The sequence below is a fragment of the Podarcis raffonei genome, chromosome 16 (genome assembly GCF_027172205.1).
Source record: "Podarcis raffonei isolate rPodRaf1 chromosome 16, rPodRaf1.pri, whole genome shotgun sequence".
Classification (NCBI taxonomy): domain Eukaryota; kingdom Metazoa; phylum Chordata; class Lepidosauria; order Squamata; family Lacertidae; genus Podarcis; species Podarcis raffonei.
Window position 1 is genome coordinate 6,953,278 of NC_070617.1, and position 22,824 is coordinate 6,976,101.

Here is a 22,824-nt window from a genome sequence, read left to right on the forward strand (position 1 = left end):
CATAATAGGTTGCTATGTGCTAAGCACTAAGTTCTATTCAGAGTAAAACCATTGAAATTAAAGGACCCACGCTAGTCAACTTCATTAATGCCAGTGGAACTGCTCTGAGTAGGAGTAGCACTGGATGCACACCATGACCCAAATACCAAATCAAATTGGGCTTAATCATAAGGATCCAGGCATCAATTAAGTCAGGTTGAAATAGTTCAAGATGGATGCTGACCAGGTAGGACAGACTGGGTTCATCTGGGGCTGTTAAGAGGATAAGAATCAGACAGAACGTAGAAGCAGGAATTGGGCAGGATAACCCACAAAAGGCTGAGCCCTACCAAACTGCTGGCTGTGTCTTCCCAAGAGAAGGGGTGGCAGATGGATGCCTTTAGGTGTGGGGTACTTCTTTGGAGCATGAAGCCCTTTTCAGCCCAATGCTACATGACACTGCCTCTTGCCTGCTGCCCCACTGGTGAAGCGGTGTCCCACAGAAGAAGAAGAGTTTGGATTTGATATCCCACTTTATCACTACCCGAAGGAGTCTCAAAGTGGCTAACATTCTCCTTTCCCTTCCTCCCCCACAACAAACACTCTGTGAGGTGAGTGGGGCTGAGAGACTTCAGAGAAGTGTGACTGGCCCAAGGTCACCCAGCAGCTGCATGTGGAGGAGTGGGGAAGTGAACCCGGTTTCCCAGATTACGAGTCTACCGCTCTTAACCACTACACCACACTGGCTTTCAATGTCTCCACTCAACAGCTGTTGAAAGGAGGCAATCATACTTGCCAGGTGCTTCTTCCCAAGCATGCTTTCTTTGGAGAGAGAGAGAAAAAAAAACACTTGTGAAAGACCACCCTGCAGAAATTAACCCCCATGGGGATTGGGGGAGAGAGACACCATGTCTCCTTTCTGTCAGGAGCTAGCCGGCTGCCGGCTTGCTAACACAGCACACAAGACGTATTTAGCTTGAAGATGTATTGCAAAACAAGTTGTTCGCCGCAAGCACTCCCGCCGAGCAGCCATGCATCAAATCAAGTTGACTCTTCTGAAGAGTACTTCCGGGACCTGCAGAATAGCCTGAAATCCTGACCCTTACTTTTCATGGTTTGTTTTCTGTCTAAGAGCGTCCCCATTCATCTAGTCTCGGGACTAATAGGGTCAGCAAACTCCCTTTCCGGTGAAGAACTACTCCCCCTCCTGTGGGCCGAGAGTGACTGAGATTCTTGAGAGAGCTGGCTACCATCCAGCCCGCCCTTTCTGAGCTGATAAGCTGCATTCCTACCAACTCCCGAGAGAGGAGGGTTTGTATGCCCACTAGTTCCAGTTGTCTGAGAAATCTGCATGCGTCTCTGTTCTCCCTCTGTTTGACTGCTTTCTATCTCAGGCTGTACTTCCTGGCTTTGGCTTGGCATGTTCGTGACACTTTGCCCTGTCTGCTTCCAGCCATATGTTTAGTTGGGCGTTTGTTTTTTAAGCCGCCTCATTAAACATTACCCCCTGCCCCAACCAATTTGGGATATGGATCCAGGGTGTTGTGTGTTGTCTCTAGTTTGGCCCAGAGTGAGTTGGGCTTATTGGGGGCTGAGTCCAAAGCAAATATGGAATGTTGGGTACAGAACAATTCATTAGGAACGTCCATATTAGATTTTTGATCTTGGTTGAATGCCATATAATAAGTGGGAAAGCATGAAGCTGGGATAGCTCAGTTGGTAGAGCATGAGGCCCTTAATCTCAAGGTTGTGGGTTCAAGCCCCACGTTTGGCAAAAGGTTCCTGCATTTGCAGGTGCTGTAGAACATCCAGCCTAGATCACCCTTGTGATCCCTTCCAATTCTACAATTCTATGAATGGTTATTTCATCCACATCATCCCCAAAACCACATCTGTTTTGAGCAACCACCACTCCTCCTCAAACCTGAGTCTGATTCCCACAGATAAGATAATGAAATGGAGACAATAGAACCACTACAGTGGCACCTCAGGTTACAGATGCTTCAGGTTAGAGACACTTCAGGTTACAGACTCTGCTAACCCAGAAATAGGACCTCGGGTTAAGAACTTTGCTTCAGGATGAGAACAGAAATCGTGCTCTGGCGGTGCGGCAGCAGTGGGAGGCCCCATTAGCTAAAGTGGTGCTTCAGGTTAAGAACAGTTTCAGGTTAAGAACGGACCTCTGGAACAAATCAGGTTCTTAACCCGAGGTACCACTGTATTTCTAAGGTGAGCAGCTTCAAGAAGGCCAAGAAGGCTGAGTGGTAAAATAGCTCATTGAGGAATCATTTATTTCTGTTCGTTCACAGCTTCACGTTCTCGAGTCAGTCCAGGAGATCCAATTGTCATTTGCAGTCTCACTTCAATCCCTGTATACTTGTGGCATACAAAGGATGAACAGGTTAAATCAGATATGATAAACTGGGCAAAGGACTTAGGACATAACATACAAGTGGCAGATTGGAAGAGACTATGGAGAATAGATTTGAAATTCACAGCATGTTGTACGCTCAAAGAAAATTATAGGAAAATGATGTACTGGTGGTATCTGACTCCTGCTAAGTTATCCAAAATGTATAGAACAAGCTCCAATATTTGTTGGAAGTGCAAAGAAAATGAGGGTACCTTTTATCATATGTGGTGGTCATGCAATATAAAGTCTTTGGGGGAATTTATATACAATGAATTGAAAAAAAATGTTTAAAATAACATTTGTCAAAAAGCTAGAAGCATTTCTATTAGGAATTACAGGTTCCGGTATCCCAAAAGACCAGAAAAGACTGTTTATGTGTGTGACAATGGCTGCAAGGATGCTACTAGCCCAAAGATGGAAAGAACTAACAGTTCTGACCAAGGAAGAATGGCAAGCCAAAGTGCTGGACTACGCTGAAATGGCAAAACTGTCTGGGAGACTCAGGAATCCAGAAGGTAAAGACTTGAAAAAAGGATGGGGGAAATTTATAACTTACTTAGGTGACCATTGTAAACAAACAGAAATGTTAGCAGGACTCTAAAAATAACTTGTAAAGAAACAAAAAATATGGATAATTCAGAGAGATGGAAACTGTGGAGAACGTAGTGACAAGAGCCAGAGAATCTCATATATGGTTATGGTAAAAGTTTCCCCCCCTCTTTTTAGTATTTTGAATCTGTTATTGTAAAAACCAATCAAAAATATTTTTTAAAATCCCTGTATACTTGCGATCATGTCTGTGACCTTTGGCTCTGTGGCAGTCCCATCAACCACCATCTCAAGAGGACTCCTTTCATTTGCTGCTGTGTCATTTGGGAAGACTCCCTGTTCCTGTTAATTGCGGTGTGGCATGATTTCTGCCTCCCCTTGATTAATACTTTGGAGGTGTAATAAAATAACACTAATAAGGTGGTGCTGGCTGCGGTTGTAGTGGAGCGGCAATTGCCAAATGGAACAGTTGCCTGTTGCCTTTGCTGTACTGTTTGTACTTTCTATGTGCCGCCAGCCTCTCGGAGTATTGCAAAGATAATCTTTCACACATTTCGCTCCAGGGCACACGCGATACTTCCTCATTATTATTCATTACAGTTACAAGAGCCAGGCAAAGAGTTGTGAATGTTTCCTTTGATCCTTTTGGCACCTACCCAACTAGTCGATTCATTAAGCATTAAAGAATGTGTATTACTGAAACCTCAATCCAGCAGTCTTGTTGACTGTAATTAAAAAGGAATGCCATTTGGTCGGAGGCAGCAATGCTACTGAATATCAGTTTCTGGAAACTGCAGGAGGGGAGAGCCTTGTTGTGCTTGCGGATTTTGTGCAGGCATCTGGTTGTGAGAACAGGATACTGGACTAAGGTTACCAGATTTCTTTCAATGAATCCGGGGACACTTTAAATAAATAAAGACTACACGTTCGGGATGTTGATGCTGCAGCGATGGCGGTGGCAGAGAGGTGGCCGCTGCCCTGACCTCAACCACCACGTTTCCCCTTCCTCCGAGGCTTCTATCTCCTTTCTCCATGAGCCTGGGCAGCCCGAGTTGTTGGTTCTTTGGTGGTGGTGGGGAAGCGGTGCTTGGTGGATCAGGCATGGAAGGCGGAGAAGGAGGGCCGAGAGTGGCGGTGACGGTGAGGCTCAGGCAGCGCGATGCCGCCCTTCCCATCAGAGCAGACCCAATCCCATTCCTACTTGTGTGCAAGCAGGAGGGGGCGGGGATCTCTCAGCTGTGAAGGGAGGCTTCATGCTGCCTATCAGAGCTTGCGTGCAAGCAGGAGGGGGCAAGGATCTCTTAATTAGGCAATGGGAAGCCTCCCTTCCCAGCTGAGGGATCCCATTAGTTGCTGGGGTCAGGGAAGGTGGACGCAGCCCGGAAGCTGCATCTTAGAGCCCCTGCACCACCATCATATGGGGACTACTGAGCAGTTCCTGAAGCCAGCCAACTGTCCTGGGGACATTAGATGAAATCCGGGGACATTCCGGGGATGGAATTTGTCCGGGGACTTATTCACAAATCCAGGGACTGTCCCCGGGAAATGGGGATGTTTGGTAACCCTAGGCTAAATGGGCCAGCACAACCCAAGGCTTCAAGAAATCACTTTATCCTAATCTTCTAAAATATATCCTTTCCACAGACTTAATTGAACCACTGGGGGCTCTGTGTTCCATCTTTGTTGCATTGACTTACATCAAAAATTTAAACCGGATAGCATGAAAATAATCTGAGTTAGATTTTTCCTGGCTACCTTTCTAGTTGTCTCTGTGTGAGATATCCCAGACTCTACGAAACCAATAAGCAGTCAATGGAGTTAAGCAAATTTCCATTGACTGGCTATTGACATTCTTGCCGCTAATAATAAAAAGACCAGAGACTTATTCTGGGATTTGTATTGCTTTCTATTGAAAGCAAGGTCAAGGCTGGATCTGGTGCTAATGGTTGATCCGTGTTTTGAAATATAATGGTAAAAACCTTTATTCAAAAATTATATAAAACCTCACATTCCCATTATATGTGCATATAAGTTCCTATAGTCTTACAGTCCTACCAGCAAAGTGGAGAAATATTTGTATTGATTTTGGAAAGGCTTACTGGAAGCAAATACCACCTAAGTATGATTTTTAAAGTGGATTTTGAGAAGATACAGTTTTTAAAGAATCATTTACCAAAATCTGATCCCATTTATCCGACTTACATTCTTCAATTTGATATTTAAGATCACCCTCCCAGGCTATCCTAAGACTTGGTGGAGAACCAATTGCCTGGCTTATTAGTAATTTGTAAATACTGGATACCAAGCCTTTAGAAATCAGAGATATAGGAACAATTAAGGATTCAAGAGTAGTTAGAGAATGCCAACAATCCCCCTTATGGGCTAAAGATTTAGTAAATGCAGTTATTTGAAGTGTCTTGCAAGAGTAGCGCATGCTCTGGTTATCTTCCACTTGGACTACTGCAATGCGCTCTACATAGGGCTAGCTTTGAAGGTGACCCGGAAACTGCAATTAATCCAGAATGTGGCAGCTAGACTGGTGAGTGGGAGAATCCGCCGAGAACACATAACACCGGTCCTAAAAGACCTACATTGGCTCCCAGTATCTTTCCAATAACAATTCAAAGTGTAGGTGCTGACCTTTAAAGCCCTAAATGGCCTCTGTCCAGTATACCTGAAGGAGCATCTCCACCCTCATTGTTAAGTCCGGACACTTAGGTCCAGCTCTGGCGGTTCCCTCCCTGCGAGAAGCAAAATTACAGGGAACCAGGCAGAGGGCCTTCTCGGTGGTGGTGCCCGCCCTGTGGAACGCCCTCCTATCAGATGTCAAGGAAATAAACAACTATCAGACTTTTAGATGACATCTGAAGGCACCCACGATTTCCGGTGTCTGTACAGACACGATTTCTGGCATTTACACAGATGCCATATCCGGCACCACAGAAGCAAGTACCCACACCGCGCCACACCAAACCGAACTGCACTGCTTTAGCGTAGCGCGCAGGGATTCGCCGAGTGGCCGTTTCAGTTTGGGGGCAGCTCGTGGGCTGGCTAAATGACCCCTGTGGGCCGCTTGTGGCCCATAGGCCTTAGGTTGCTGATCCCTGCGAACACCACCACAAATGAATTAGCAGGAACTGAGAGAACTTCCAAAATGCTGCGTCCATCTCAAGCCTAGCATAACTGCACATGACTAAAACATCCTTCCGCCTCCAAGAGCTATTGGCAGTGGTGTCGATGCCGTTCAGGAGGCCCCGAGAAAGTACAAACAGTACAGTAAAGTGCAACAGGTAGCTGCCCATTTTGGCAGCCGCCAGACATTTCTCTGTGTAAGGATTGTAGCCATCATTGGCTCATTATTTTTAAATTAAGCCTCCAAAGCACTCATCTGGGGGCGGGGTGTATGTGAAAATCATTTCACACAGCAATTAACAAGAACAAAGTCTTTCCGAATGAGGCGGCATAACATCAGATGAAAGGTATCACTTTGGCATGTGGTTGAGGGAACTCCCACACGGCTAATGGTCAAAAACAGGGTTGTAAATATCCAGGGACTGCATATAACAATTGGATCTTTAGGACTGCCTCAGGACTCTGACCTTGTGAATGAAGGACTATAAAAGGATGTCATACACAGCTCTGTTCCAACAGCGTCTGTCGGCAGCCTTTGTCTCCAGCTTCTCATATTCGGCTTCTTCGGCTGCTGGTGGTATGAACCTTTTTAACTGAATCTCTTTGGGGAAGAATGTCTCTCTTTGGAATGTGTTGTCGTGCTTTTGCTTTCAAATGTTAATAGTCTGGACTTGTGTTTAAGTTGGGATTGTTGAGCTGCTTGAGACTGTTAGCATCTTGAGTTTCTGTGGGTAATTAGCTGAAATAGACATTTTCACGAGGGAGGCAGGTGGCAGTGTGGTCTAAACCACAGAGCCTAGGGCTTGCCGATCAGAAGGTTGGGGGTTCGAATCCCCGTGACGGGGTGAGCTCTCGTTGCTCGGTCCCTGCTCCTGCCAACCTTGCAGTTTGAAAGCATGTCAAAGTGCAAGTACAGTGGTACCTCGGGTTAAGAACTTAATTCGTTCTGGAGGTCCGTTATTAACCTGAGACTGTTCTTAACCTGAGGTACCACTTTAGCTAATGGGGTCTCCTGCTGCCACCGCTGCGCAATTTCTGTTCACATCCTGAAGCAAAGTTCTTGACCCGAGGTACTATTTCTGGGTTAGCGGAGTCTGTATCCTAAAGCGCCTGTAACCTGAAGCACCTGTAACCCAAGGTACCATTGTAGATAAATAGGTACCGCTCCGGCAGGAAGGTAAACGGCGTTTCCGTGCGCTGCTCTGCTTCGCCAGAAGTGGCTTAGTCCTGCTGGCCACATGACCCAGAAGCTGTATGCCGGCTCCCTCGGCCAATAAAGCAAGATGAGCGCCGCAACTCCAGAGTCGTCTGTGACTGGACCTAATAGTCAGGGGTCCCTTTACCCTTTACCTTAGGCATTTTCACAGTCAAGATGGAGATGTGTGATTCACAGATTTTGTCCAAAACCAAAGAAATTAGATTTTAAAGTTGATTACAGAGGCCTACCCTCCCCCCCAAAGGTAAATATTTCTTGTTCAAATAATAAGTAGCTCAGTGTTGAACCACAACACTTGCCACCACCACCAATGCCAGAACGACTGAGCTGCAGCGATCTGACAGGTGACACACATCACCACGAATGCCACTTTTTACTGTGATTGCATGCCTTTATTTTATTGCAAGCAAAAGTAAAAATGGGCGGTGAGGAAGGTGCCTGTCACCTGAGGCAAAAAAAATAAAAAAATGGCCCCAGGAAACTCATCAGGTCAGCCCATGTACCTTCATATTCTCACACTTTGTGTTGGCTTTCCTAGATCTATGTCTCAGATGGAAATTGAAATGAGACTCTTCAGACATCCATGCTGGTCTCACTGCAAAGGTCTCTCACTCACCCCTTGCCCACCTGCATGGTTGCGCCCCCTCAAAATTGTGCACCTAGGGTCGTTGCCTCATTTTCCCCCCTCTGTCCAGCTCATGAAAGGTAGTTCACACATCCTTTGTGAAATATACTCGGAGTCGAGAGTGGATTTCATGCTCTTTATTCAGCTTGTAGTGGTGAGGAGGAATGGAAGTTCCCCCAGAACGTCTGCCTTATATACATTATTTACACAATGGGCCCCACGTAATTGGCTAATTCTGGGATTCTCCTGTAGGCTAATCAGGTTGTGGATTCCCTTCCACCTGCAGCTGGATTGGGTGGCTCCTGTGGACCAATCAGACTGCTGCATTCTGAATCCTATTGTTCTAGGACCAATCAGACTGCTGCCTTTTGGATCCTATTCAACTCAGTACATACTCAGTCCCTTGTATTCTTGCCTTGTTGTACTACCTGTGGGTGAGGAACGAAGTCCCCATTTTCCCTGTGGGGGGGGGGCGGGGAGCATGTGGGAAGATGATGGATGGAGCCCCAATGAGATCCCCACTTCTGTTTCCCCCCTCCCCTTAAATGTTTGCAATGGCCTCTCTTCTCGACGTTGCAGAATGCAAGTGAAAATGGGGTATCTATACAAAAGTGAAAGTTCTGGCAGCTGTATATTATAATTTAATCTATCCAATTTTAATGCTTTCAAAAGTATTTCCCCACAATGCCTTTAACTGTACAATTAAGATCATAATTTAAAGAGGGCATTTATAGACACCAGCATTTGCCTGCTTAAATTTTAACATAATGTTTTCTACCCCACATTATTTCAGGTTCATGGCCTCCTTTTCAGCGGAGCTCAATGTCCCCATACACATAGCCTATGTCTCTCCACATGACGTGTATTCTGTAAACTTTATGCTCGACTTGCTCAACCCTGGCATAACAATGCGTAAGTCCTCATAGTGCCCTCAGTCCCAACGGCAATGCTAGACAGTGAGGTGTTCAAATAAAGGTTCAGGTCCACTGTAATAAGAAAGGTTCAAAGTCAAACCATAAGGTCAGGTTCCCACCTCTACAGAAGAGCCAAGGTTGGGATCCTGGGATCAGTCCCAAAATCACAGGCCAGTGGAGGTCCCAAAGCAGACTGATCTGCTTTTAAATACCTCTTTCTTTTACTCATTCCTAGGTTTCACTCCTAGGCATGGGGGGGCATGTCTATCTTAGATACATTATTTCCAACAGGTCTACACTGAGTAGAACTTAGCTGGCTACAGCCCTACATCTAAAAAGAACAGCCCCCATATATATTATAAAAAGGGTCCTCACATGTAATAATATAAATCAGCAATGTAGGGAACATAATGCCATAGTTAGTTAGTTATTTCAGCAGCAGCAAACACCACTGCAATAAGTATTAGGTAGTTATGATTTTATATATTTGGAGGTGAGGAGCATCTGGCTGCAACATCCATTGCCCCATTGATCACCAGGGTTGATTCGGCTGATCTGGCTAGCTAGGCAAGTGTCCCCTCCCTCCCTCAACGGTCCATGTACACCCCCTGTCAGTACGCCTTTGAGCTGATGCCAACAACTGGGCTCAACAACTGGATCTGCCCCAACTGGGCTAGGTGACTGGAGTAAATCTGAAACGCTACTGGCTTGAATGAGTGTTCTCTCAAACCCACCTTCTCTCAAACCCAAGGAGTCCCATGTTCTGGTCAACCAGTCAACTGGGCTGTGTTCTCGCACCTACCTCTGAAAGTGTTCCCAATGCCTCAGAGCCCACCGTGTTCACGCAGATGGGGTGTGCTGGTCCCATGGGTTACCCAAAAGACGAGGTCCAAGTCCGGTTTGTGGTCAAAGGTGCAACGTGGAGGCAGTCCGTAGCAGCTGAAGCTGGGTGCAGGGCAGGGAGTCAGGTGAAGTCAGGAACAGGCATGCAAGCAGGGAGCCAGGGCGGGTCTGGAGCTCAGGCAGGAAAGCAGGACAGGGTTCAGGCAGGAACTAGCAACCAACAATGTTGCTCCCTCAACTTGGGACTGGGGCTGGCCAGCTTTTATCTGCCCCGAGGCATAGGGTGGTCCCAATCCTCAGGTGACTCGCCTCTCCTGGCCTGGAGGCGAGCACTCCTCCTGCGGGATCTTAGTTCCCTCCGCCTCTCTGCCCTGAGCCTCTGCAGCTCAGGAGAGGCTGGAGGGTTACTGGACCCTGAGGCAACCTCAGCTTCCTCTGACGGGGCTGAGAGTGGAGCATTTGCCAGCAATGGGTCCTCCATCACCTCAGGAACCAGAGCAGACTCAGCTGGTGTCTGCTCCTGAGGATCCGGCACAGGTGAGGACCCTTCAGGCTCATGCCCCAGCCCCGGCTCAGCTGGTTCTGGAGGCGGGGACTCCTGTGCAGGCTGGAATCCCTCAGGTTCAGCATCCGAGTCCAAATCTCAGGCCATCACATGGGGCCACCTTTGGTTCTGATGATGTGTCAACTTTCCCTGGTGGCTGCCCTTTCAGCATCTTCTGAAGTCCCTTGAGTGCCTCCCGCCCCCAACCTCCCCTTCCCCATCTTCAACTTGTCCCAGTGTATACCAATCATAGCTACATCCCTCGCCGGGATCCCTTTCCCCTTCCCTGGTGCCCTGCCAGTTCATGACTCCCAGTATGTTTCCGAGCACAACTCAAAGTGTTGGTGCTGACCTTTAAAGCCCTAAACGGCCTCAGTCCTTTATACCTGAAGGAGCATCTCCACCCCCATCATCCAGCCCGGACACTGAGGTCCAGCTCCGAGGGCCTTCTGGCGGTTCCCTCGCTGCGAGAAGCCAAGTTACAGGGAACCAGGCAGAGGGCCTTCTCGGTAGTGGTGCCTGCCCTGTGGAACGCCCTCCCAGCAGATGTCAAGGCAATAAACAACTATTTTACTTTTAAAAGACAACTGAAGGCGGCCCTGTTTAGGGAAGTTTTTAATGTCTGACTCTGTATTCTTTTTAATATTCGGATGGAAGCCGTGCAGAGTGGCTGGGGAAACTAAGCCAGACGGGCAGGGTATTATTTTTATTATTTTTATTATTTTTATTATTTTTATTATTTTTATTATTTTTATTTATTATTATTATTATTATTATTATTATTATTATTATTATTATTATGGCATGTGGCAGTACAGTACTCCACAACAGCACCCCCACCCATGTATCTGGAGGGCTCCCTGGTTCCACCCTTCTTGGTCCATTGCCTGAAATGTTGTGCTGACAGCTTTCTTACTGAGAGAAGGATGAGCTTGTCCCTTTTTTTGAATGAGAACATGATCCCCAGAGGAAGGGGGAGATGGTATGTGAAGTGCACATATTGGAGTAACGGCTGATGAGTATATGGGCCCAGGTGTCAGAAATCCAGAGACTCCCCTTCCAGACAAGTCCAATTTGATTGGATCAAGGATCTCTCAACATCTCTGCCACTCCGCCTTCACCTCACTACCCAATGTTCCTTTCTGTTTTGATGCTCTCTCTCTTAGATTTGTACCTTTTTGCTTCCTTTCTATCCAGGCGACCCTGAATAATAGAAGCTTGTCACCCATTGATGGATCTCTGGACATTCTTCAGGCCTGAAACAGTTACGATGCTGCCCGTTTCCCAAGAAGCTCTGTTTTCCCCGGTGTACCTTTAACCAGTCATTAATCTTTTGCTCATTTACACTGCGGTGTATTCTTTCCCTTTCTGAAGTTGCTTAATGTATGGGTTCTTTCATGCCACTGTCCCCCACCCCACCCAATAAATCTAACTTATCAGCTTCACAATTAAAGTGATATGGTTCTACAGAGTTTTCATTTCATATTCTCACTTGCAGCTTTCAGGCTGAGTCACAACAACAGCAGCAGCAACAACAACAACAGCAAAGTTTGTTCTGGGTATAAACTTTTGCGTGTCAAGGTCCCCAAGCCACCCCACAAATAACTCACAACTCACACATAAATTTTTGTTTAAGGTTATTGGCATAATTTTGGCCACAACTTTATTAAAATACATATCTGTGAGTGGTTGCTTAGGCATTGGTTAAGACGATCTGTCCCCGTCCCCCCGGCCTGGGGACAGAACTAACATCCGAACTCCATCAGATGCCAGTAAGGGGAAACAATATTGGGGAGCAATGGAGCTGAGTCACAGGCCCTCAGCGCTCACTCGCATGACAGGCATAGCAAGGTCAAGCAAACCCTCCAAACTCAGGGCGGGTGGGCGGGTGATCCGGCTCACGCAGCGAAAGAGAAAGCACCAAGCTGCGTGCTCGGAATTTAAACAGTTCAGTCCCTCCCACCAAATTTGCAACAAGTAAATTCCCCCAGCAACACAGCCATCCAGTTAAATGCCAGGGTGATATTTTATCACCCTACCTGGCAACAGAGGGGTGACTCAGCAGACCCCACCGCAACACATGCTCTCATTTAGAGAGAACACACTTTGTGTGTATGCATACTTCTTCAGATACACTGAAACACAAGTCACCAGACCCTGATATATAGTGGGAGAAAAACCCCACCCCACCCTCCCACTATATGTAAAGGTCTGGTGCACACAAAAGCTTATACCCAGAAAGTGTGTCCTCCCTAAAAGAGGGCATGTGTTGCTGTGAGACCTGGAGGCTGACCTTCTTGGTGTGGGTGGTTATATTGGACAGCCACAACAGCCAACTGGTAGGTCCCTCGTTGCTGGTTTTAGTCTGGCCAATGGTGTGCTGTCTCAACGGATCGAGGGACCTATATATAACTATGCACGTGACCCAGAGCTTCCTCTTTTGGCTCGTGCATCGGAACACCCATCCACCTCTCCCTATATTTAGGGCATTTTGCGATTGACCTTGCTATGCCGTCGTGTGTCGTCTGTCGTTGGGACAGGGGCACGGCAGGAATTTTCCCCACTTGGCTGATGGCTGTTGCCATTTGGGTTTCACGTAGCAGCTTAGCAGCGTCGTCACAACTTGTAAGGTTGCGGATAGGCACTGGTTCAGGTGATAGAGATGGGAGAACGGTCTTGCCATCCCTATGTGAAGGGATCCAGGGACTCAACTTGGTTTGGTCAATCCCTATGAGGGGGTTGTGCCCGTGTCCATGCCCGAGTCCAGGGGAGCAGCTGGGGAGTGAATAGAGTGTTCTACCTACCTACCCTTGGGTGACCTATGATAGAGCTGTGGGTCAGCGCTACCTGCAAGGGTGCAGGGAGCTAGTCGAACCAGAGCCTATGCAACCACTCACTTTTCTGTAATCAATGAATTATTTTTATTATTGACATGGTACCCATCAAGAGATGCCACGAGTCCTGTATAATATGGGACAGTTCTTTATTTCAATGTAAAATGAAATGTCCTGTATTGAGGGCCTTCTCAGTAGTGGCAGCTGCCCTGTGGAACGCCCTCCCATCAGATATCAAAGAGAAAAACAACTACCAGATTTTTAGAAGACATCTGAAAGCAGTCCTGTTTAGGGAAGCTTTTAATGTTTAATAGGTTATTGTATTTTAATATTCGGTTGGAAGCCATGCAGAGTCGCTGGGGAAACTAAGCCAGATGGGCAGGGTATAATTATTATTATTATTATTATTATTATTATTATTATTATTATTATTATCATCATCATCCAGGCTTGGGGTTGGAAAAAGTTGGGCAGAATGCTAGTACTACTGTCACCTCTGTCTTAGTTCTGTTAAACCCAGTGCCTTTTTTCTTTTAAAAATAATATGTTTAGGGGTACTCTCATTTTCCTACTCATATTGAAATACTGCCCCTCAATGAGGCCAAACTTAGATTCACAAAATGTTTAGGGGTATGTGTACCCCTGCGTCCCCCCAGAAAAAGCACTGGTTAAACCTGAAGAATAAGAGAAGAGTTTGGATTTGATATCCCACTTTATTACTACCTGAAGGAGTCTCAAAGCGGCTAACATTCTCCTTTCCCTTCCTCCCCCACAGCAAACACTCTGTGAGGTGAGTGGGGCTGAGAGACTTCACCACACTAGCTGAAAAGCACTGAAGTCCCAGGGCAGCCTCTGGGTTTGGGGGCTAGAAGATGGAGGGATCCAGCTCAGCTACTCCTCACCTGATCTGATAAAAGCTATGGATAAGGATTCAAGAACCATGTTCCTCCATGCTCACAGAGCCAGTGTGGTGTAGTGGTTAAAAGCGGTGGACTCATAATCTGATGAACTGGGTTCGCTTCCCTGCTCCTCCACATGCAGCTTGGGTTGGTCACACTTCTCTGAAGTCTTTCAGCCTCCCTCACCTCACAGAGTGTTTGTTGTAGGGGAGGAAGGGAAAGGAGATTGTTAGCCACTTTGAGACTCCTTAAGGGGAGTGAAAGGCGGGATATCAAGTCCAAACCCAAACCCAAATGACATAAAGTCAGACCAAACAGGTCTTCCTTTTTTTCCTTCAGCCTCTAAAGACTCTTAGCCTATTAATAAGTTTTGTGTGCCAACACGAACACTCCATTGTTGCTTCCTGCTGCTCATTTCTCCATTGACTTATTGCTTGCTTCCTTGATCACTTTCCTTCCCCTCGTGTGTTTTCGTTCCTCCACCCCTCCTCTGGCCACTTCCCCTCACCCTTGCCTGCTCTTGCGCTTGCTCTGGCAGTCCCTGCTCTCTGGATGAAGAGACAAACATGACTTTCTGCAAAATAGGTGCCTGCATCATTTTCCACCAGCTGCTAGGAAGCTGGATAAATCCAGTCTGGGATAAAGTGCTGTGCAAGTATCACTGGGAACAAGGCTGCAAAACTAACAGTATCAGCCTACAAACATGGCTGATAAAGTGAGTCAGGGCACTGGAATACTTTCACTACTTTCCCTCGGTATAATAGGGTCTATATTTTGTAATACTTTCAGGTTTAACCATTATACCTATGCTACAAAGGGTTCCAATTCCTTCGCTAATTTCCATGCGTTCACATGCCTGTGGCTTATTTACCTGACAGGTGGTGATCCAGCCTCTGTTTAAAATCCTCCAGAAGTCCACTATATAGCTCTTACCATCAGAAATGACTGATGGTCGGAATCTCCTTTCTTCTCATTTGAATCTATTGGTTCTGGTCCTACACTCAGGAGGAGGAGAAAAACAAGCTCGCTCCATCTTCCATGTGATGGAAGGAATGTCTACAGAAGTGACGAGTCCCTGAGAGATTTTGAACAGTGGACTGCACTGCTTTGCAACGTGGTGGACTGTCCTTCTCCTATGTGACTCCCAAGGTCCCTTCCATCTCCACACTTCCATGGTTCTATGAATAACTACAAATCTAATAAAAGGAAACTCAATGGAACCACAACCAGTGGTGATACAGATAGGTGAGATTTATTGTAGTGGGAGGTCAGGTGCATGGCATAATGTATAAGTTAAGCAATTGTGGTCCCTGCCTGTTTGGAGGAGGCAGTGGTAAATCCACTCCTTAAGAAACCTGCCCTGGATTCGGAAAACTTAACTACAGGCCAGTTCCTAATCTTCCTTTCCTGAGCAAGGTTCTGGAGCGAGTGGTCGCAGACCAGAACAAGGCGTTTTTGGAAGAAACTGATTTTCTGGATCCATTTCAATCGAGGATTAGGAACAGTTTTGGCACAGAAACTGCTTTGGTTGCCTTGTATGATGTCCAGAAAAGACTGAGACACTGTTAGTGGGTGGTTCCATAGACCAGATGGGTGGGAGATTGAGAGGTCTGGGGGGGGTGGCAACTTGAGAACGGGGCCTTCTCTCTGGTGGCTCCCCGTCTGTGGAATGCTCTCCCCAGGAAAGTTCACCTGGTGCCTTCATTATACACCTTTGGGCGCCAGCCAAAAATGTTCTTTTTTAACGAAGCCTTTGGTTGATTTGATTGACATCCTATGCCCTTTTAAAATTTGGGGGTTTGGAGGAGGAGGGGGGCTATTGAGTTGTTGCTTTTATCTTGTTTATATATTTTGTGGTGTTATATTTTGATCTAGTTCTGTGAACCGCCTTGAGACCTCCTGGTATAAGGCAATATATAAATTCAAAAAATAATAAGAATAAGAATAAAAGCAAACAATGCATTGAAGTGTAAAATAATTAAAAGACTGTTTTAAGGTAGCCTTCTGTGATTTAATCAAAGGGATACAGAGAAAAACAGAGCTTCTTGGGAAACTGGAAGCATCATATTCAGAGATCCATCAATGAATGACAAGTGTATGTCAGTCACACTTTGGTGTCCCACAAATTTTGGTCAAAGTACATTAGGTACAAGGGGAGAAAAAGGTGCATATCCAAGAGAAAAGGGAGGAAAACAGAAAGATGCACTGAGTAGAGAGGTGTAGACCTGAGTGTCAGAGATGCTAAGAGATCCTTGAGCCAGTCCATTTGGGCTTGTCTAGAAGGGAAGACCCAGCATTTCTGACACCTGAGCCCATACAATCACCAGCCATTCATCCTACACATGCAATTCAGGGAACATTTCCCCCCTTTCCTCTGGGGACCATGTTCAGATTCAAAAGAGGAATAAGTTAATCCTTCTCTCAGTAAAGGAGCTGTCACCAGAGGGGTAGAGTGCTAGTTGTATTTCAGGCAAGATGCAGTGAGCCCTGCATTTATTCACATAAAGTTGATGTCGGCTATCCTACTGAAACCGCCTCTGTATATTTTAGACGTTGTAATAATTCAAACAGGAACAGGAATGGGACGTGGCATAGATGACATCTTGAACGGCAGCTGTTAATCTGAAAAAAAGGGAGAGAAACACTTAGAATCATAGAATTGAAGGATTTGATTATGGTTATAGATGACATTGTGGAAAGGCAGTTCAAAATCTGAAAAAAGAGGGTCATCTAGTCCAACCCCCTGCAATGCAGAAATATCAACTCAAGCATCCATGACAGATGGCCCTTGACATCCACATAAATAACAGAGGCAAGGAAAGATTGAGAAAACACATGAAAAGAAAGAAAAGGAATTAACAAATTCCCCTCGAAAAGAGAAAGTAAAACAGGACATTAAGATATTACAAATACAAAGATATTTCAATTACAGTTTTCAGTTACAGCTGTTTGGGGAGTTGGGCCTCCATAATCAAATCTTCAGTGAAACCAATGGCTTCACTTTTGCAAAGACAATGCTGCGTTTTGGACAAAATCTGTGGCTCACACAAGTCCTTGTTTCCAGAAAAACAAGGACTTCTATCTCACCTAATTATTCACAGAAACTCAAGGTGGTAACAATTCTAGGCAGCCCAACAATAATATATTATGTACCATTCCCCATTCCCAACCCAAACTATTAATCTCTGAAGTCAAAAGCACAATAAGAAATTCCAAGAAGAGAGGTCCTCTCCCACAAAGTTTTGTTTAAAAGCAGACATGGAGTTTTATGAAAAAGAACCTACAGGGTATGGGGGTAGGCCAAGGCTTTGAGAATGGTATAGGTGCAATATACTCTGAACAAAATGCTAAATTAATTGTAAATAATGTGGTTACGGAACAATTTAAGATAGAAAAAGGGACACGACAAGGGTGCCCAATTTCCCCATTGCTTTTTATATCGGTCCTGGAGGTCCTGCTGAACATGATTAGAAGGGACCGGTTGGTTAAAGGTATACAGGTCGGAGCTAAACAGTATAAACTGAGAGCATTTGCAGATGACCTAGTTTTGACGTTACAAGAGCCAGAATCTAGTACTAAAAGAGTTTTAGAACTAATTCAAGAATTTGGTCAGGTGGCAGGATTCAAATTGAACAAGTCAAAAACTAAGGTTTTAGAGAAAAACTTAATATTGACTGAAAGAGAGAAGTTTCAGAGTGAAACAGGTTTAACTGTGGTTAAGAAAGTGAAATACCTGGGGATTAACATGACAGCTAAAAATGGGAATTTGTTTAAAGACAACTATGAAAAATGTTGGATGGAAGTGAAAAAAGATTTAGAAATTTGGTCAAATTTGAAGCTTTCCTTGTTGGGTCGAATTGCAGCTATAAAGATGAATGTATTGCCTAGAATGTTGTTTTTGTTTCAAACATTGCAAATTGTGGACAAGATGGACTGTTTCAAGAAGTGGCAGAAAGACATTTCTAAATTTGTCTGGCAGGGCAAGAAGCCCAGAATAAAATTTAAGATATTAACTGATGCAAAGGAAAGGGGTGGATTTGCCCTGCCAGACTTTAAACTTTACTATGAATCAGCAGCGTTCTGCTGGTTGAAAGACTGGCTGCTTCTTGAGAACACAGACATTTTGGATCTAGAAGGTTTTAACAATGTTTTTGGGTGGCATGCATATTTGTGGTATGACAAGGTTAAAGCACATAAAGCATTTAAAAACCATATTGTTAGGAAAGCATTGTTTAATGTTTGGATTAGATATAAAGATTTATTGGAAAATAAAACCCCAAGGTGGTTGTCACCAATGGAAGCGAAAGCTCAGAAAAAGCTCAATATGGAGGCCAGATGGCCGAAGTATTGGGAAATTTTGGAACAAGAAGGAGATAGACTGAAACTGCAGAGTTTTGAGAAACTAAAAAACAAAGTGCAAGACTGGCTTCATTATTATCAGATAATGGAGGCTTACAATTTGGATAAGAAAGTTGACTTCCAGGTGGAAAAATCTAAATTGGAAACAGAACTGTTAGAACCCAAAACTAAGATTTTGTCAAAAATGTATAACTTGCTGCTGAAATGGAACACTCAGGATGAGATGGTCAAATCTGCTCTGATCAAATGGGCACAAGATGTTGGACATAACATTATGTTTGCTGACTGGGAACAGTTGTGGACCACTGGGATGAAATTTACGGCATGTAATGCCTTAAGAGAAAATATTATGAAAATGATATACAGGTGGTACATGACCCCAGTCAAGCTTGCAAAAATTTACCATTTGCCCGATAATAAATGTTGGAAATGCAAAGAAAATGAAGGTACATTCTTTCACCTTTGGTGGACGTGCCCTAAGATTAAGGCTTTCTGGGAAATGATCTATAACGAATTGAAAAAGGTATTTAAATATACCTTCTTGAAGAAACCAGAGGCCTTTCTCTTGGGCATGGTCGGCCAGTTGGTGTCAAAAAAGGATAGAACTTTCTTTATGTATGCTACAACAGCAGCAAGAATACTTATTGATGATTGACTGCATGGGATTGGCAGAAATGACTGGCAGAATCCATGACCAGGGAGAAGAGTCGGCGGAAGAAGATTGGAAGAAATTCAAGGACTATCTACAGAAATATGGTAAAATTAATGAATGTTGAATGATGTCGGATAGAAATCAAGGGGTTTTTAGCTGTAATGCTTTGAGATAAGGATTTGCTGAATAAATAATTTGAATTGGAATACAAGAAGGGGAGGTATGAGGAGGTCAGGGAAATATGTCATTGAAAACTAAGTATTGTGAATTTTATGTGTTTTTAAACTTTTTTGCTTTTTTTTTGTTTGTATAAAAATTGGAAATTTTAATAAATATCTTTAAAAGAGAAAAAAAATAAAAGCAGACATACCAACACCAGGAGAAAACATGGGAGCTGGAGACAAGGGAAGCCTCAACCTGCTATCAGGAAAAAAAAAACTTCTAATAGAGCCCTTTTATACAGTTTCATTCATTTAACTAGCGCTAAAGAGCTAATTATGATATGCAATCTGGCTGCACTTCCTGGATATTTGTTGTTTGTGACCCTAAGCCCTAGAGGATTCCTATCAAATACATCTCAAGAAGATTCCTTTCATTTGTCATCAGGCCACCTCATTTAATTGCTGTGTGGTGTGGTTTCTACCCCAGTTGATTAGTGTTTTGGAGGCTTAATGGGAGGGAGGCAATAAGCCAATGTTGGCCACAGTGGAGTGCCTGGTGGCTGCCAAGATGAGCAGTTGTCCATTGCAGTTTTCTGTACTGTTTGTACTTCTTTGGCACCTCCTGAATGGTGTTTGTACCACTTCCTCTTGGAGGAAGAAGGATGGCTTAGTCAATCCAATCCAATACTGCAGGGCTGATTAGAAAGCATGGGAGACTATGGGGTCATCCAGGCTCCATGACACCTGTCTCCTCTAAAGTCTACTTAGGAGTTCTGAGGTACTGAGTCAGTCCAGAAGAATCAAAATTGCTATATGTACCTAGGTGAAATTGCTATATGTACCTAGGCCAAAATGTCTAGACATTCATATGTCTAGATGTTCATATTAGTATTCATTCCACTTTTCTCTGTGGGGATTTCATGTACTATAGTCATAAAAGTTCTCTTTCATTTGCAGTTGTGCTTGGCCTTGAGATAGATGCAGCAGCTCATTTTGGAAGTTCATTCTGTTCCTGTTAATTGGTTTGCTTTGTTGCACCTTTAATAGTTGGTGTTTCTGTGACAAAATAATTTTCTGGTGTTCTTTTTAATTAGCTGGAAGTATTCTCACCTTCATCATTATTGGTTTTGAGCCCCAATGACTGGTGAATCATTGCAAAGGCTGGAGTGTCTAGTGTATGACAGCTCAGCTCTATTCTGATCCATGTTCCTATAGTGTGAATACATGATCAGTATCTGCCACTTTAAACAGGATACCCTTAACCATGGAGGGGCAGGCAGAGGCTACAACCTCCCCTCCATCCAAGACTAGGCTTAGCCAATGCCTATCTGCCTTACAGAGTTGTGACAATTACAAGAACCCAAATGGTGGAGTCAATTTGCCAGTTGGGAAAAATTCTTGCCCAGCACCTAAATCTGGCGACCAACAATGTCCATAGCAAGCTTGTACCATCTGAAAAACCCTAATGGGAGGATGGGAGGATGGGAGAACCAGTGCGGCATAAAAGAGGCCAAAAGTCTCAGCAGGCCAGCCATTTGTCCTTGCCATGGGCTTGGGACGAAACACCACTATTGGTCAGTTGGTCTCATGCCCAGGAGAACGCTCTCTAAATTCCTACCGCCATTGGCCAATTTGGCGGGAGGAAGATGATCTGGTCCACCATAAGCTGGTTCACAGGGGAGGCTTGGGGCCTGGCCACAAAGCCTGGGAAAAAAAAACAGACATCTTGGAGGAAGGAGGAAATGGAGTTTATCCAGCTTCCATCATTTTATGTTGGATGTAAGATGGGAAGATAGAGAAGAAGATTGCAGAAGTCATGCCAGATGATGGACGGCACATGGTCCCTCTCTCTTGCCCCCACTAGTGCGAGTAGGGATAAAGAGATTGACTGGAAGTCTCCTCTTGCCGTGTAGATGAAAGGATGGACCGAAATTCCAGTTTCAGGTTCTCATTTTCCCAACTGCAAGCTCACTCTGCCCTGTTTCCACACTGCATGAAACTAACTGCATTGGTCATTATAATAGTTCCATTATAATGGATGTCCGGTATTGCACTTGGAAATGCTCAACCCTACTGATTCTTCAAGAATCAATCAGACATGCTTGCCAGCATTGACTTGCTTTCTGCTGCTCTAGTGAATACCAATTACAATAACCAATGGATTCCAATTATGTAGTGTTTGCAGACTTTTTCAGTGGTGTTGCAAATACACGTGATTTACCCCACATAAATGGGGGTTTGCCTATATTTGTTTTTCAATTTGACATTTGACAAGTGGGTGTTCCACAGTGTGGGTGCCACTACCAATAAGGCCCTTTGCCTGGTTCCCTATAATTTCATTTCCTGCTGTGAGGGAACCACCAGAAAGTCCTCGGAGTTGGACCTCAATTTCTGGGCTGGATGATGGGGGTGGAGTTTTCCTCCACTTGCATTCAAACCATCTCCCAGCTTGTCTCATTGCCCTGTGCCCTAGAGTATACCAGGGAACCAAGCAGGCTTCACAAAGCAGGAGAGGGGGCTCAGGAATGAGTGTGTCAGTGGCCCGAGCCATTCAGTTGTTACGCAATTTGGCCAGGACTTTGAAAGAAGCACCAGTCAAAGCTTGACTAATGGAAAAGATGTTTGGGAATTACAATCCAACAATATCTGGAGAGCACTATGCTGCTCACCTCTGGTGTACGCAAATTGAGAAGCAAGCTGTCCTCCGTGGTTTCATGCAGCTGACTCTTCCCTATCCTTTATTATTTATGGAGTGAACTGATTAACGCTGAGAGGACTTGGAATTTAATTTAATTGGAAGTATAACTGCTCATTTATCTTCAGTTGGACAAAAAGATAAAAGGAGCCTGTGAATTTGCCAAGGAACTGATAAGGTTCATTACTGAGTCATCTGCAGGTCGACAGACCACTCTCGTTCCCAGGCTGAGAGGAAAAATGGTGAAAACAGGTTACTTATTGGGACAGAGTGATTTTTGCACCTGTTGTTAAAGTTGTAAAACAAAGAAGCACAGGATGGAGCAATGGAGAAATTTCTGGAGCAACAATGGGATATCAGCTTCGCCCAAGGCATGATGGATAACAGCAACAACCAGGGGAAAGAAAGACACAACATTTTACGAGGACAGGAAGAAACACCGCGGACAGAATAATTGCCACAGACAGGAAGAAGAAGGATATAGTTTGAGTTTCCCACTTGGAGTTTTATAAACCATTTAATGTGTCAACGCAAATAGAAGTCATTCATATTGCAGTTGTATAAGGGATTACTATTATGACCGGAATGTAATGGAAATTAATAAGATTTTGGAACGCAGAAATAAAGCGAATAATCAAGACATCAATTCTAGCACGTGGGGGGCCGCCTTACTTAAATTATATAATTTGGTATTTGAACTCTTGGTATTAATAATTGTATTATAAATTGGTATTGTTATAATGAGGCTATTATTGGATTGTAATTGAAAACTAATAAAAAAAAATTTTGAATGTCACCATGAGGAAGCAATGGAAGCAGGAAAGTGCCTTCTTTTTTGTATTCACTGTCGCTAAGTAGTCTTGATAATGAGAATTTGCCAGTGTTGGATTGCATTCATCTGAAATTTTCCTCCACTTGCATTCAAACCATCTCCCAGCTTGCCTCATTGCCCTGTGCTCTAGAGTATACCAGGGAACCAAGCAGGCTTCACAAAGCAGGAGAGGGGGCT

At 44.6% G+C, this 22,824-nt stretch overlaps 1 long non-coding RNA gene and 1 other non-coding gene across 2 annotated transcripts; both read left to right on the forward strand.

Annotated features, from left to right (window-relative positions):
* Nucleotides 1-1,680: 1,680 nt before the first annotated feature.
* TRNAK-CUU (transfer RNA lysine (anticodon CUU)) lies at nucleotides 1,681-1,753 on the forward strand. The gene has a single exon. It is a non-coding gene; the product is annotated as a tRNA-Lys (tRNA).
* Nucleotides 1,754-6,525: 4,772 nt separating this feature from the next.
* Nucleotides 6,526-11,672, forward strand: LOC128403875 (uncharacterized). Its single transcript, XR_008328017.1, has 3 exons — nucleotides 6,526-6,650; nucleotides 8,708-8,826; nucleotides 11,413-11,672. It is a non-coding gene; the product is annotated as an uncharacterized LOC128403875 (long non-coding RNA).
* The last annotated feature ends 11,152 nt before the right edge of the window (nucleotides 11,673-22,824 follow it).